Genomic DNA, 16810 nt, shown 5'->3' with positions numbered 1-16810 from the left:
ACACACATATATGTGGAAACAGTGATCTGAAGAGTGAGCCTGGGACACAGTGGGAGGTTTTTGATTCCAATACTGTGTGTACCTGACGGGCATTCACCTGAGGGCACCGCTACAATTAGTGACTCCCTGGACACAAACCCGGAGCCTGATACTCACCCTGACCCATATCCTAAACTCAGCTTTCAGGAAAGCTCACCTCAGCACACACACAGGCCTCAGCGGGCCTACGACACCCCTAGGTTCTAACCCTAACCCTAAGCAGGGTATTCAGGCTTCTGCCTGCAGAGGCCTGTTACCAAAGCCTATAGATTGGGGACACCTGAGCCATAACAGAAGACTTTGCCTGCCACCCAGAAGGAAATGTGACACTTGGAATTCCAAGGACTCAGAGCAGGAGAAATCTGCTTATGCCCACCTGAGGCCACCCCTATATCTAGAGGATGTCTGGACATCCAGCAGATGCCATGACACTCTGACCCATGCCCTCAACTCAGCCCCCTGGGGAGCTAAGCTCAGAGCCAGCAGATTGGGACAGCTGTGTCCTTAGGCTTCTCTCCCCGGAGGCCTGTCATCAAAGCCCTATAAATTGTGGGCACCTGAGCCATACCAGAAGACTCCACCAGCCAATCAGAACGAAATTGTGCCATTTGGATCTCTACAAAGGACTGAGAGCAAGACACCTGCCATGACTACTTGAACACCCACACATTCTGTGGCCCCATAGACAAAAACCTGGACACTGACCCACATGCTGAACCAAGCCCTTATCTCAGTTCCCCGGAGAGCTTGCCTTAATGCAAGGAGTTTGGGAATGCTGTGCCCCTAAGAGATCACAAGTAGGCAGAGAGGCAGGCAGAAAGAGAGGGGGAAACAGGCTCCCTGCCAAGCAGAGAACATAAGGTGGGGCTCGATCCCAGGACTCTCAGATCATGACCTGAGCCAAAGGCAGAGGCTTTAACCCACTGAGCCACCCAGGCGTCCCATGTGCCCCTAAGTTCTAACACTAACCCTAGGTTGGGTTTTCAGGGTTCTGTCCCCAGACACCTGAAGCACAAGCCTTACAGACTAGGGACTAGGGACACCAGAGTCATAGCAGAAGACTCCCAACTGCCACCAAGAAGGAAGCAATGCCAATTGGAACTTCGCAAAGGATTCAGAGCAGGAGAAATCAGCTACACCCACCAAAGGCAAACCCCATGCTAAGTGGCCCCAGGGACAGAAATGCCCAGCCTGACACACACCCTGACCTACGCCCTCAACTCAGCCCCCTTCACTCACTTCAGCACCTGCAGATTGGGCATGCCATGCTCCAAACCCTAACCCTAACCTTAGGTTGGGTTTTCAGGCTTCTGTCCCCGGAGCTCTGGCACCCAAGTGCTACAAATTGGAGACACATGAGTGATAGCAGTGCATTCAGCCTGCCACCTAGAAAGAGACTATGCCATTTGGAAGTCCGCAAGCAATTTTAGCTGGGGAAAACTGTGATGCACACCTGAGGTGACTCCCATGTTCAGTGGACCCGGGGACACAAACCTGGAGATTTACACTAACTCTGACCCACACCCTCAACTCAGCCTCCCGAGGAGCTCGCATCAGTGCCCGCAGATTGGGCATGCCATATCCCTAGTCCCTAACACTAACCTTAAGTTGGGTATATAGGCTTCTGTGCCCAGGAGCCTGGTACCTAAGCCCTACAGTTTGGGTACACCTGAACCATACCAGAAGACATCACCCACAACCCACAAGGAAACCATGCCATTTAAGGCTCTGCAATAGATTCAGAGGAGGAGAAATCTGTTCTGCCCACCGGAGGGCACCCCCAAGTTTAGTGCCTCCCTAGACACAAACCTGAAGCTTGAACTCACGCTCACCCAAGTCCTCAACTTAGGGCCCTGGGAGCTCACCTCAGTGCCACCAGATCAGACCTGCCATGCCCCTAGGCCCTAACTGTAACCCTAAGTTGGGTATTCAGGCTTCCGTCCTAGTACCCCAGCCACACAGACTGGGGACACCTGAGCCATACCAGAGGACTCAGCCTGCCACTCAGAATGAAATCATGCCATTTGGATCTCAGGAAAGGATTGAGAGCAGGAGCCATCTGCAATGTCCCCTTGAAGTCAACCCCCATGTTCAGTAGATCCCTGGACAAAAACCTGGATCTTGACACATACACCGACCCATGCCCTCAACAGTCCCAGGGGGAGCTCACATCAGCTCCCCGAGTTCTGTAGGGAGAGAGAGAGAGGGAGGCAGGCAGAGAGATGGGGGGAAGCAGGCTCCCTGCCGAGCAGAGAACACAATGCGGGGCTTAATCTCGGGATCCTGAGATCATGACCTGAGCTGAAGGCAGAGGCTTTAACCCACTGAGTCACCCAGGTGCCCCCATGTGCCCCTAAGCCCTAACCATGGGGTTTCTGGCTTCTGTCCCAGAGGCCTAGTACCTAAGCCCTACAGATTGGGGACACCAGAGCCAAACCAGAGGACTCTGACTGCCACCCAGAAGGAAACCATGCCACTTGGAACTCGACAAATGATTCATAACAGGAAAAATCTGCTATGCCCACCCAGGCCACCCCCATGTTTGGAGTCCACAGGGAAAGAAACACCCTGTCTGACACACACCCTGACCCATACCCGCAACTCAGCCCCCAGGAGAGCTCACTTCAGTGTCCGCATATTGACCCTAACCCTAATCCTAGGTTGGGTTTATAGGCTTCTATCCCCAGAGCCCCGGCCCCCAAGTGCTATAGATAGGGGACCCATGAATTATACACCAGTGCATTCCACTGCCGTGCCACTATGACCTACCCCTACCTGCGGGTTGGGTATACAGGCTTCTGTGCTCAGAGGCTGGCACTCAAGACCTATAGACTGATGACACCCGAGTGATACCAAAAGACTTTGCCTGCCACCCGCAAGGAAACTGTGCCATTAGGACCCTGCAATAGATTCAGAGCAGGAGAAATTTCGTATTCCCTCCCGAGGCCACCTCCATGTTTAGCGGTCCCCTGGACACAAACTCAGAGCTTGACACTCATCCTGACCCCCGTCCTCAACTCAGGTCCCAGGGGACCTTGCTTCAACGCCACCATATTGGGCCTGCCATTCCCCTAGGCCCTAATCCTAGGACTGGCATTCAGGTTTCTGTTCCCCCAAGCCCTATAGATTGGGGACACCTGCGCCATACCAGGGGACACTGTCTGCCACCTAGAATGAAACTGTGCCACTGGGATCTCCACAAATAAATGAGACCAGGAGAAATCTGTGATGCCCACCTGAGGCCACACCCCATTCAGCGGACCCCTGGACAAGAAACTGGAACCTGACACAGTGATTCATGCCCTCAGCTCACCTGCCCAGGGACTTGGCCTCCATGCCAGCAGTTCCGGAATGCCGTGCCCCTAAGCCCTAACCCTAACCCTAGGTTGGGGATTCAGGATTCTGTCCCCAGAGGCCTGGCACCCAAGCCCTACGGACGGGACACCAGAGCCATAGCAAAGGACTCTGACTGCCATCCAGAAGGAAACTGTGCCACTTGAAATTCTGGATGGGATTCAGAGCAGGAGAAATTTGCTATGCCCACCTGAGGCCACCCCCATGTTCAGTGGCCCCAGGGACACAAACCCCCAGTCTTACACCCACCCTGACCTATCCCCTTAACTCAGGCCCCAGGGGAGCTCACTTCAGCATCTGCAGATTGAACCTGCTGTGCCCCTAGGCCCTAACTGTAACCCTAGGTTGGATATTCAGGCTTCTGTCCCCACAGGCTAGTACCCAAGCCCTATAGACTAGGGACACCTGAGCCATACAAAAGACCTTTCCCGTTGGAACTCTGCAATAGATTCAGAGCAGTAGAGATCGGCTATGCCCCCATGTTTAGTGGCACCCTGGACACAAACCCAGACCTTGATACTCACCCTTGACCTACCCCTTCAACTCAGGTTCCAGGAGAACTCGCCTCAGCCCACAGATTGGGCCTGCCATGTACCTAAGCCCTAATCATAATCCTAGGTTGGGTTTTCAGGCTTCTCTCCCCAAAGCCCCAGCACCCAAGTGCTACCGATTGGGGACCCATGAACTATACCAGTGCATTCAGCCTGCTACCCAGAAAGAAACCGAGCCATTTGGAAATACACAAATGATTCATAACAGGAGAAATATGCTATGCCCACCTAAGGCCACCCTCATGTTCAGAGGTCCCAGGGAGAGAACTACACACTCTGACCCACGCCCTCAATGCAGCCCCCAGGATAACTGCCTTCAGTGTCTGAAAATCGGGCATGCCATGCTCTTAAACCCTAACCCTAGCTTGGGTTTACCGGCTTCTGTCCCCAGAGCCCCAGCACCCAAGTGCCACAGACCGGGGACCCTTAAGGTATACCAGCATTCTGCCTGCCACCCAGAAAGAAACAATGCCATTTGGAAGTATGCTAACGATTCCTAACAGGAGATAACTGCGATGCCCACCTGAGACCACTCCCATGTTCAGTGGCCTCCGGGACACAAATCCGCAGCCTGACACAGCCTGACCTTGCCCTCAACTCAGCCTCCTGGGGAGCTCTCTTCAGCGTCCACAGATTGGGCCTGCCATGCTCCTAAACCTAAGCCAGGGTTGCGCTTATAGGCTTCTCTCCCCGGAGCCTCAGCATCCAAGTGCCACAGACTGGGGACACCTGAGTCATACCAGAAAACTTCACCTGCCACTCACATGGAAACCATGCCATTTGGAGCTCTGCAATAGATTGAGAGCAGTAGAAATCTATGGCCACCTGAGGCCACCCCCATGTTTAGCGGCCCCCTGGACAAAAACCTGGAACTTGACACTCACTGTGACCCATGTCCTCAACTCGGGCCCCAGGGGCGCTCACCTCAGCACCCACAGATTGGGTCTGGAGTGCCACTAAGTCCTTACCCTATCCCGAGGTTGGGTTTTCAGGCTTCTATCCCCAGAGCCCAAGCGCTACAGATTGGGAATCCTTGAGCTATACCAGTGCATTCTGCCTACCACCCAGAAAGAAACTGTGCCATTTGGAAGTCCGCAAATGATTCATAACAGGAAAAACCGTGGTGCCCAACTGAGGCCACTACCATTTTCAGTGGCCCCAGGTGTTGCCCTTGACCCGCAAGGATGACAAGAAGCCTGGTATGGTGTTAATGCTTCATTCCCATTTATTTCGTCAACTTCCCTAGCTTATATGCAGCAGGGTGACCAATAAGGGGCCAAGCAATGGGGAGAGCCAATCAGAGTCCTGTTACTATGCTGTTTAAATTTGAAACAGCCAATGACTATGTCCTCCTTTAGGCGGGCTTCACCAGAAAGTTCGTTGTTTACTTGCAGCGTATTTTGCTGGCAGTGAGCCAAGTGCCATCTTGTAATGGTGGCGACTTTCCCGGCCGGAGGCGGTCCCCGACATCTCCCCCTTTTTTGTTTTATGGCAGAGATTGTGTCTGTCTTAGGTCGTCAGTAGCCAAAAACATCCTTACTCGTCATCAGACACAAGATATCGATGATCTCTGTCCTGTCTTAGGTTGGTATGTTTCTCTACTGATCTGACCCGTCTTTGACTACCGATCTAGCATGCTTAGTCATATCTGGGGAGATGTCCCAGCCTCTATTGACATAAGGGCTTGTACTATAGCTCGGCTCTGCTCTCGCTGCTGTGTTCTCCATTGGCGAACTTTTCTGAATAGAAGCAGAATGCCAATAAGAAGGAGGACAAGAAGACCAACTGTGCCAGCCCATTGTTTGGTGAACTGGAACATATTGCTGAATGTTGGAAATAGCTCTGGGAGGGAAGCTGGTTGCACACGCATACTATTTCGTCAGACCAAGCACCCTGCAAATACTGGGAGAGCTGTTGGGAGGAATTGCTAATCTGACTAAGGTTAGAGAATTTTATAGGGGTAACACAGAGCGCAGAAAAACGAACAATAGAACCAACACTCAGTAATTAGTTAAAGGTAAAGGATAGGGCCAAGCCTTCAGAATAGCCCATAATTCACGTGTCGCCGTCGGGGTAATTAGGAATATCAGAGTCCCCCACGACAGTAGGAGGATCACGGCTTCCTCTGTCCTCATCCTCTTTCTCAGGGGCCTTCCAGACCAATCTCTCTGGAATCCAAATCGGCACTTCTTTGTCCTGTGGGAAAACACAAAGGGAACCTCTGCTCCAGATTAATACAGGATCCAGGCCTTTCCATTGTCCCATAAGGATATCCTTCCAAAGAACTAAGGGCTTGGGGGAAGAATCCATACGGGCTGAATGTCTTTCAGCTGCTGCTTGACCGTTTTTATCCTAGCAGTTTTCGTTTTTAACGGTGTGCCATTGGCCTTTAGAAGGTCCTTTAGGGAACCCTCTAACCTCGACTTTGACAGTCCAGACCCCATAATTAGAACCCCAACCTAATGGCTCTTCCACGTATACTCGCCGCTAAATCCCGGCTCTAAAGCCGCCTTGCTTCTTATTGCAGACTCGCTAAATCCCGGCTCTAAGGCTGCCTCGCTTCTTATTGCAGACTTGTACAAGTTTCCCACCCCACTTACCTGCAGACTTCTCCCTTGCAAGGTTTTTCTATTTTTCTTAATATTTCCTGGGTTTCGGCACCATTTGTCGCCCTCGACCCGCAAGGACAACAAGAAGCCTGGTATGGTGTTAATGCTTCATTCCCGTTTATTTCATCAACTTCCTTAGCTTATATGCAGCAGGGTGATCAATAAGGGGCCAAGCAATGGGGAGAGCCAATCAGAGTCCTGTTACTATGCTGATTAAATTTGAAACAGCCAATGACTATGTCCTCCTTTAGGCGGGCTTCACCAGAAAGTTAGTTGTTTACTTGCAGCGTATTTTGCTGGCAGTGAGCCAAGTGCCATCTTGTAATGGCGGGGACTTTCCCTGCTGGAGGCGGTCCCCGACACCAGGGACACAAACTGGGAGCCTGACACCCACCCTGACCCTCAACTCAGCCCCCCTGGGCAGCTCATCTCATCCTGGCAGATTGGGCCTGTTGTGCCCCTAAGACCCTATCCTTAACACTAGGTTGGGTTTTCAGGATTCTGTCCCCAGGGGCCTGGCACCAAAGTCCTACAGATTTGGGATACCTGAGCTATACCGGAGGATTCAGCCTCCCACTCCAAAGGAAACTGTACCATTTGCAAGTCCAGAAAAGATTCAGAGCCAAGAAATCTGCAAAGCCCACCTGAGGCCACCCCCATGTTCAGTGGCCCCTGGACCCAAACCCAGAGACTGACACTCACCCTGACCCACGTCCTCAAGTCTGCCCCGCTTCCCCATGGATCTTACCCCAGCAACAAAAGATTGGGCTTGCCATGACCCTAAGCCCTGACTTTAATCCTAGGCTGGGTTTTCAGGCTTTTGTATCCAGAGGCTTGGCCCCCAAGTTTTACAGATTGTGGACACCTGAGCCACACCAGAGGACTCCCCCTGTCACCCAGAAGGAAACTGTGCCATTTGGAAGTCCACAACTGATTCAGAGCACCGCAAATCTGCCCCCCTGAAGAAATCCCCAAGTTAAGCAGCCCCCTGGACACAAACCCAGATCCTGACCCTCTGACCCTCAACTCTGCCCCCAGGGCAGCTCACCTCAGTGACAGCAGATTGGGTGTGTCGTGTCCCTAGGTCCTAACTCTAACCCTAGGCTGGGTTTTCAGACTTCTGTCCCCAGAGGCTTGGTACCCAAGTTCTATAGATTGTGGACACCTGAGACACACCAGAGGACTCCGCCTGCCCCCCAGATGGAAACGATGCCACTTGGAACTCTGCAAAGGACGCAGAATATTTGAAATCACCCATGCCCACCTGATGCCACCCCTATGTTCATGGAGAGAATCTTCTAGGGAAAAAGGGACTGGCCGGTGCCATTTTCCTTTCCCACCACTTAGCAGCAGCACAGGCCACTTGGGGCTTGTTCCATCCCTTGCTACCAAACGTGGTTACACCAAGTCATAGTCTCCCATTCTTTAGTGAAACTGGCCTTCTTAGTCATACATGCCTCAGTCCCAGTTGGGTGGTTGGGGGGTGGTCCCTTGCCCCACCAGAGGATGAATATAAATCTCTGCCAACACCACATTTCCCAGCTGTGAGTTCTGCAGGGCCTTGGATCTGGTGGCAGTGGTTAGAGGTCTTATTTCAGACAAAGACCAGAGCATACCTAGTTACAATGTGCCAAATTAGGCCAGGGACCAAACACAGCCCACAAGAAGGCAGCACAGCCTCTGCAGAGGACAGGCTTAAGGGATAAGCCAGCCAAGACAAAACAGCAGAGCACATGCCACAGATATTTGAGACAATGCCAGAAGCACCAGGCCCAAGAGAACAGGAGTCCCTGCATAGCAGGACACTATAGGACCTCTTCTTCATAAGGCCATTACCTTCAAGAACAGGAGACATAGTTGACTTTCCTAACACAAACAGACATAGAGACTTGGACAAAATGTTGAGATAGAGAAATTTGTCCCAAATTAAAGAATAGGACAAGGCCACAGCCAGAGACCCAAGTGAAACACAGGTAAGTAATATGCATGAGGGTGTACTTCAGCAAGGATCATAAGGATACTCACTGGACTGGAGGAAGGAATGTAAGACATCAGGGAAACCCTTGGCAGAAAGATAAAAAATGAACCAATCAGAAACAAAGAGCAATAAAGGAGACCAGAAACATGCTTGATGCAATAAACAGCAAGATCAAAGAGGCAGATAAATGAATTAATGGCCTAGAAGATAGTAATACAAAGTAATTAAGCTGAGCAAAAGAGAGAAAAGAAAGACTAAATGAGAATAGACTTAGGGAACTCAGTGACCCCATCGAACATAGTCACATCTGCATTATAGGAGTCCCAGAAGAAGAGAGAAATTTTTTTGAAGAGATAATACCTGAAAACTGCTATAACAGGGGAAGAGATGCAGGAGGCAGAGAACCCCCAGCAAAATCAACAAAAGGAGACCTATACCAACCCATAATTAAAATAACAAAATCAAATGATAAAAAAATTTTAACCCCCCATAAGGCTTTTAGCAGATTTCTTTTTTAGCAGAAGTTTCAATCCAGAAAGGACAGACAGGATATATTCAAAGGGCTGAAAGCAAAAAAATCTGCAGCCCAGAATACTCTCTAGCCAGCAGGGTTATCATTCAGAATAGGAGAGACCGACTTGTCCAGACAAACAAAAAACTAAAGGAGTTCATGACCACTAAACCAGCCCTGCAAGAAATAATAAAGAGTACTGTGAGTGGAAAGGAAAGTCCAAAAGTAATAGTATGAAGGTAGGAAACACAAGAGCAGTAAAAATGAGTATTTCTTTAATCAGTAAAGGAGCTCACAAAATAAAAGGATATAAAATAGAGCATAGACCTAAAATGTGGGGAGGGGAGGAGTAAAGAATGAGTTTAAACTTAAATGCCCATTAACTTAATATAGACTGTTCTGTCATACAAATGGATGCCAAAAGAAAGCCAGGTTTTTGAAAAGATAAAATTAGTTACACTGTAGCCAGACTCCAAGAAAAAGGAGAGAGGACTCAAATTCAGAAATGAAGGAGAAGAAATAATAACTGACAGCAAAGAAATACAAAGGATTGCAATGGATTATTATGAAAAATTATATGCCAACAAACTGGATAACCTAGAAGAAATGGGTACATTCTTAGAAATATCTAAAAAACTATGAGAGATAGAAAATGTAAACTGACTGATTACCTCTGAATGGAATTGGATCAGTAATCTAAAAACTCCCAAAAAACCAAAGTGTAGGACCAGATGGCTTCTCAGGTGAAATGTACCAAACAGATAATACCTATTCTCAAACTCTACCAAAAAATAAAGGAGTAAGGAAAGCATCCAAATTCATTCTATGAAGTCAACAATACCTTGATACCAAAACTGGATAAAGACACCTCACAACAAATACAGGCTATTATCTTTGATAAACATAAATGCTAAAGTACTCAACAAAATATTATCAAACCAAATCCAACAGTACATTTACCAAAAAAAAAAAAAAAAAAAAGAATCATTCACCACAATCAAGAGGGATTTATTTGAGAAATGCAAATCGGTTAATGTGTAAGTCACATTATGAAGAGAAAGGATAAAAACCATTATGATCAGAGAGCCTGGGTGGCTCAGTCGTTAAGCGTCTGCTGTTGACTCAGGTCATGATCCCACGCTCGGCAGGAAGCCTGCTTCTCCCTCTCCCACTCCCCCTACTTGTGTTCCCTCTCTCACCATATCTCTCTCTGTCAAATAAATAAGAGAAATCCTAGAAAAAAGAGAACCATTATGATCATCTCAAGAGATGCAGAAAAATCATTTGACAAATACCACATCTATTCATAAAAACTCTCAACAATGTAGGTGTAGGGAGAACTAAGTGTAATAAAGGTCACATATGAAAACCCTACAGCTAACATCACATACAATGGTGAAAAACTGATAGCTTTTCCTCTAAGATCAGGAACAAGGCAAGATGGTCCACTTTCACCACTTCTATACAACACAGTACTGCAAGTTCTAGCCATAGCTTCAGGTAAGAAGAAGAAAACATATCCAGATTGGTAAGGAAGAAGTAAAACTTTGACTACTTGCAAGTCACATGATACTTTATATAGAAAACAATATAAATACTCCAACAAAAAGCTACCAGAATTGATAAATGAATTCAGCAAACTCACAGGATGTAAAATTAATATACAGAAATCATCTGCAGATCTATACACCAATAATGAAGTAGCATCATGAGAAATTAAGAAAATTCCATTTATAGTTGCACCAAAAATAATCTAATACCTAGAAATAAACTTAACCAAGGAGGCAAAAGAGCTTACTTCAAAAACTAAAATTTTGCTAAAAGAAATGGAAATGACACAAGATTTTCCATGCTCATGGACTGATTGGAAGAACCAACATTGTTAGAATGTCCATACTACCCAAAGTAATCTACAAATTGCACTCCCTACCAAAACACCAACATTTTTCCATAGTTAGAAAAAAATAATCCTAAACTTTCTATCATACAACAGAAGACTCTGTATAGCCAAAGAAATCCCAGGAAAGAACTTGGAGTTCTCAAAATTCCATATTTCAAGATACACAAAGCTGTACTAATCACAACAGTATAATACTGGCATAAAAATAGATATATACACACCAACGGAACAGAGCAGGGAGCCCAGAAGTAACCTCATGCTTACAATAATATTCTATGTTAAAGGAGACCAGAGTGTACAATGGGGGAAAAACCAGTTTCTTCAACAAATGGTGCTGGGAAAACTGGAGAACTACATACAAAAGAATGAAACCAGACCACTTTCCTACACCATACACAAGAATTAACTCAAGATGGATTAAAGACCTAAATATAAGAGCTAAAACCAGGAAACTCCTGGAAGAAAACATAATCATTAATTTTTGACATTGACCGTAGCAATATTTTTCTAGGGATGTCTCCTCAAGCAAGGGAAACAAAAGCAAAATTAAACTAGTGGGACTACATGAGAATGAAAGGCTTTTGCACAGCAAAGGAAGCCAACAAAACAAAAAGGCAAGCTACTGCATGGGAAAAGATATTTGCAAATGATATATCCAATAAAGGGTAATATCCAAAATATAGAAAGAACTTCCACAACTCAATACAAAGAAAACCCACCCAATAATCTGGTTTAAAAATGAACAGAGGAAGATGGTGGAGTAGCAGGGGGAAGCAGGTAACCCTGAGCTTGCCTCATTCCTCTAATACAGTTAGATCAACATCTATTTGAATGACTAGGAATACAATGTGGCTTAAGAAAACAATCTGCACAGCTGGAGGGAGAGAATGTGGCAGATGGGAGGTTTGGAGCCATGAACTGGGGCAGAGAAAAGCTGCAGAACAAAGTTAGGGAGAGGGAGAGAGAAAGGGAGAGTGGCAAAGAGAGCAGTGGGCAGGGGCTGCGCAATCAGCCGAGGTGAGGAGATCTCTGGGCAGCACTAGGAGAAACTGCTCTCCTGCCTGGAGTATATTTGGAAGAGCACATTTTGCCTCTCTACGGACAAAAGGCCAGCTGGGAGCCACTGAGCGGCACTCAACGGCAGGGACAGAGGTGGGCGCAGAGGGCAGATAACCTTGTAGCTACTTGCTGTGAGCCACAATAGATTTAAACCGCCGCCTGCACACAAAGCAGCTGCTTTTCTCAGACAGAACTGAGCAGAGGGGAGAGACACGGGCAGACCGTAGATAACCTGGTTGCTGCTTTTCACGGTCTTCATTAATTGACTCCAGCCTCTGTGCGACTGCTTTTCTGGGACAGAAAGTAGTTGCATGCAGAGCAGATAACCTGGTTCCAGGTTTTTACTGCGCATCGCGGTAAGTTCTAGCCTCCGTGTGCGTACCGTGTGACAGCTTTGTGGGGACAAGACGGTGGTGGGCGCACTGTGAGTCTCTCCTTCAGGGGAGAGGAGTGGGTCTGCATCTTGTCAGGCCCTTTAAAACTCGGAGTTTTGAATCGCAGCCACTGGTCAGAGATAAAATACAGGAGATCTGTGGCTCTTGGCAGGCCAGAAGCCCAGGCACAGACACGTTAAGGGTAGGAAAGTGATGAAAGCCCAGGACACAAGAGATTGTTAGCTTTTCCGTGAGGGCTTCCCGAACAGATGTCCTGGATTGCCCTCCCTGGAAGAGAGCACAGGTGATATTGTCTTCCTCCTCCACCAGCCCTCCACACCCTGCCCTCCAGCACAGCTGGATTTCAGAAACACAATGCCTCCGGTTGAGGCCGCAGTCCCTTATACTAAAGCCCATCCCCCTGTGCCTGGCAGGGGCATCTTTACAAGGGCAAGTCAGCCTGTGAGCCAGCCCAGCAGGCCTCTCCTTCAGAAGACCAATACAGGCCCCCTGCACGTAACAAGTTTACCGGTTAAACAATGCTCCAAAATGTCAGCTTCTGGGAGAAAGAAGACCAGGTTTACTTTTTTTATTTTTTAATTAAAAAAAAATTTTTTAGTATTTTATATATATATATTTTTTCTTCATCTTTTTTTGGTATCAGGCTTTTAATTTTTTGTTCATGTATTGATTTGTTTGTTTCCTTCTCTTATTTTTCATATCAGGCTTTTTTCCTTCTCTCCTCCTCCTTCTTTACTTTTTTCCTTCTTTCTTGTTCTTTGGAATTAGGCTTATAGTTTTTTATTTGCCTATTTGTTTGCATTTTTGTTCCTTTTCCTTTTTTCTTGTGTTGGATCAGGCTTACCTCTACAGACAAAACAAAACAGACCTAGTTAAAGGTCCAAGGACTCCCCACGATAAGCAAGGAGGAACTAACTCTGTACAGGATGGACCCATAGGAAAGAGCAGCAAAACCCGAGGGCAGAGGGTTCTAGCATATACCAGAAACACTTACGTTTTGTTGTTGTTTTCTTTTTCTTCCTTTCTTTTCTAGACAAAAATGCAAGGAGGAAAAGTCACCCAAAAAAAACAGGAGGTAGTACTCATAGCCAGGGACTTAATCAAAATGGATATAAGGAAGATGCTTAACTAGAATTTAAAACAACAGTAATAAAGATATTAGCTGGGCTTGACAAAAGCATAGAAGACATTAGTGAATTTCTTACTATAGAGACAAAAGAACTAAAAATCTCATCGGGCTGGAATTAAAGATGCTGTAATCAAGATGCAGTCTTACATGGAGGCCATAAAAATAAGGATGAATGAAGAAGAGTGAGTCATTGATACATAAGAGAAAATTATGGAAAATACCGAAGCTGAAAATAATAGGGAAAGAAAACTATTAGATCATGAAGGTAGACTTAAGGGGCTCTCTGATTCCATAAAGAGAAATAATATCTGTATTACAGGAATCCCAGAAGAGGGGGGGGGGAGTTTATTTGAATAAATTATAGATGAGAACTTCCTTAATCTGGGAAAGGAAAGAGGCACTCAAGTCCAAGAGGCACAGAGAACTCCCCTCAAAAATCAACAAAAATAGGTCAATACCATGACATATTATAGTGTAACCTGCAAATTACAAAAATTAAGAGAAAGTCCTGAGAGCAGCTTGGGACAAGAGGTCCTTAACAAAGGTAGGCACATAAGGCTAGCAGAAGAACTATTCACAGAGATCTGGCAGGCTAGAAAGGACTGGCATGATATATTCAACATGCTAAATGGGAAAACTATGCAGCCAGGAATACTTTATCCACCAAGGCTGTCATTCAGAATAGCAAGAGAGATAAAGAGTTTCCAAGACAAGCAAAAAATAAAGGAATTCATGAACACTAAGCCAGCTCTGCAAGAAATATTAAAGGGGAGACCAAAAGTAACTAATACCAGAAAGGAACAGAGACAATCTACAAAAATAGTGATTTTACAGGTAACACAGTGGCACTAAATTCGTATCTTTCAATAATTACTCTGAATGTAAATGGATTCAATGCTTAAATCAAAAGACAAAGGGTATCAGAATGGATAAAAAACAAACAAACCTGAATCTCTTCAGGTTACAAGAGATTCACTTAGATCCAAAGATACCTCCAGCCTTAAAGTGAGGGGAGAACCACTTATCATGCTAATAATGGGCATTGAAAGAAAGCTACATAGCCATCCTTATATCAAACAAACTAGATTTTAAATGAAAGACTGTGATTAAAGATGAAGAAGGACATTATAGCATAATAACATGGTCTATCCAATAAGATCTAAAAAACTAAATACTTATGCTCCTAACTTGTGAGCAGCCCAATATATAAATCAATAACAAGAGTAAAGAAACTCAGGGCTAATAATAAAATAACAGTAGGGGACTTTAACCCCCAACTCACAGCAATGGATACATCATCTAAGTAGATTAACAAGGAAAGAGGGCTTTGAATTACACACTTTACTAGATGGACTTAACAAACATATTGAGAACATTTCATCCTAATGTAGTAGAATACACATACTTTTTGGGTGCACATGGAACATTCTCCAGAATAGATAATATACTAGGTCACAAAACAGAACTCAAACAATACAAGGCTGAGATAATATCTTGCATATTTTCAGACAACAATGTTATGAAACTTGAAGTCAACCATAAGAAAAAAATTGGAATGACCACAAATACATGGAGGTAAAAGAGTATTCTACTTAAGAATAAATGGATCAACCAGGAAATTAAAGAAGAATTTTAAAAATACATGGAAACAAAGGAAAATGAAAATATGACAGTTCAAAATCTTTGGGTTACAGCAAAGGTGGTCCTAAGAGAGAAGTATTTTGCAATACAGGCCTTCATTAAGAAGCAAGTCTCAAATACACAACCTAAACTTATACCTAAAGAAGCTGGGAAAAGAACAGCAAATAAAGCCTAGAGGCTTTATATATCCAGCAGGAGAAGGGAAGTAATAAAGATCACATCACAAATCAATGATATAGAAATTTTAAAAAACAGATCAATGAAAGTAGGTGTTAGTTCTTTGAAAGAATTAGCAAGATTGATAAACCCCTAGCCAGACTTATCAAAAAGAAAAGATAAAGGACCCAAATAAATAGGATCATGGATGAAAGAGGAGAGATCACAACCAAAACTGTAGAAATACATACAATTATAAGACCATATTATGAGTAATTATATGCCAACAATTAGGTAATCTAGAAGAAATGGATAAATTCCTAGAAACATGTAAAGTACCAAAACTGAAATAAAAATAGAAAATCTGAACAGACCCATAATCTGCAAATAAATTGAGTCATTAATCAAAAATCTCCCACCAAACAGAAATCTAGGGCCAAACAGCTTCTCAGGGGGAATTCTACCAAACATCTGAAGAAGAATTAACACCTGTTGTTCCAAACTGTTCCAAAAAATAAAAATGGAAGGAAAACCTACAAACTTATTCTATGAACCCAGCATTACCTTGGTCCTAAAATGAGACAAAGACCCCACTAAAAGGGAGAATTATAGACCAGTATCTCTGATAAACATGGACACAAAAATCCTCGACAAGATACTAGCTGATAGGATCCAAAAGTACATGGAAAGGTTTATTTACCATGACCAATTGGGATGTATTCCTGGGCTGCAGGGCTGGTTCAACATCACAAACCCATCAACTTGATACATCATACTAATAAAAGAAAGTAAGAACTGTATGATTTTCTCAATAGATGCAGAAGAAGCATCTGACAAAATACAGCATGCTGTCTTGATAAAAACTCTCCACAATGTAGGGATAGAGGGAACACACCTCAACATCATAAAAGCTATATATGAAAGACTCACAGCAAATATCATCTTCAATGCGGAAGAGCAAGTATCAACCCCAATGGAGAGTTCCCCTCCCCCAACGTCAGGAACACAGCAGGAATGTTCACTATCACAACTGTTATTCAACGTAGTACTAGAAGTCCCAGCATTAGCAACCAACCAACAGAAATAAAAGGTAACAAAATCACCAAAGAAGAAATCAAACTTCACTCTTCACAGACATGATATTCTATGTATAATACCTGAAAGACTCCACCCAGAAATTGCTAGAACTGATACAGGAGCTCATCAAAGTTGCAGGATATAAAATCAATGCACAGAGGTCTGTTGCATTTCTATTCACTAACAATGAAGCAGTAGAAAGGGAAATTAAGGAGCTGATCTCATTTACAATTGTACCCAAGAGCATAAAATACCAAGGAACAAATCTAACCAAAGAGGGAAAGGATGTCTACTCAGAAAACTATAGAATACTCATGAAAGAAATTGAGGAAGACACGAAGAAATGTAAAAATGTCCCATGCTCATGGATTGGAAGGACAAAAATTGTGAAAATATCTATGATACCTAGAG

This window comes from Mustela putorius, unplaced genomic scaffold (genome assembly GCF_011764305.1).
Source record: "Mustela putorius furo isolate JIRA1106 unplaced genomic scaffold, ASM1176430v1.1 tig00003845_pilon_pilon_pilon, whole genome shotgun sequence".
In the NCBI taxonomy this organism is placed as follows: domain Eukaryota; kingdom Metazoa; phylum Chordata; class Mammalia; order Carnivora; family Mustelidae; genus Mustela; species Mustela putorius.
Note: the sequence above shows the minus strand (reverse complement) of the source record.